The following is a 903-nucleotide window of genomic DNA, read 5'->3' on the forward strand; positions in this document are numbered from 1 at the left end:
TCTCTGTTTCTCCTTCCACCCCCCCTCTCTCTCTATCTATCTATCCGCCTGCATATTTACGCGTGTGTGGCTTGTGTGCATGAATGTGTGACAATACTTTTGCGTCTACCTGTGTGTGTGTGTGTGTGTGTGTGTGTGTGTATATATGTGTGATTGTGTATACATATATACGTACACATACATGTATACACACACTTAAACACGTGCTTACACGCACACACGCATGCGCACATATCTATACATATACACCTACTGACACCCATACATATCTAAATACACACACACACATATATACACAATTGGTGCGTGTGTATCTATATGTACTAATCTGTGTTTGTATGTATATGTGTATGTGTGTTTATATAAGTAAATTATAATCGTTTAGTTTACATGTATACCAATGTCTCTCTCTATTTTTCTGTGTGTGTGTGTGTGTGTGTGTGTGCACGCGCGTTCATGTCTGTTTGCTTACCCATCGTATTAGGTCTGGTTACCTACATGTGTGCGTACGTGTATGATGGAATATGCGTATGTATGTGTGTGTATATGTGTGTTTATATGTACATGTATGCAGGTGTGTGTGTATGTATAAGGGTGTATGTTTGTGCAAGCATGTATGTGTGTATGTATGTTTTTGTATGTATGTATATGTGTGTGTATGTATGCATGTATGTGTCTATGTTTGTACGTGCGTGTATCTATGTATGTATATGTATGTTTGTTTGTATAAATGTGTGTGTACGTGCGTATGCATGTATGTTTGTGTGTATGTATTTGCATCTATGTATGTATGTACGTATGTTTCTGGATGGATGTACATGTGTATGTATGCGTGTATGTATACATTTCCTCTGTATGTCAGTTTGTGTGTGTGTGTACATGTATGTATGTATGCATGTATGT

Source organism: Octopus bimaculoides, chromosome 28 (genome assembly GCF_001194135.2).
Source record: "Octopus bimaculoides isolate UCB-OBI-ISO-001 chromosome 28, ASM119413v2, whole genome shotgun sequence".
NCBI classification, from domain to species: domain Eukaryota; kingdom Metazoa; phylum Mollusca; class Cephalopoda; order Octopoda; family Octopodidae; genus Octopus; species Octopus bimaculoides.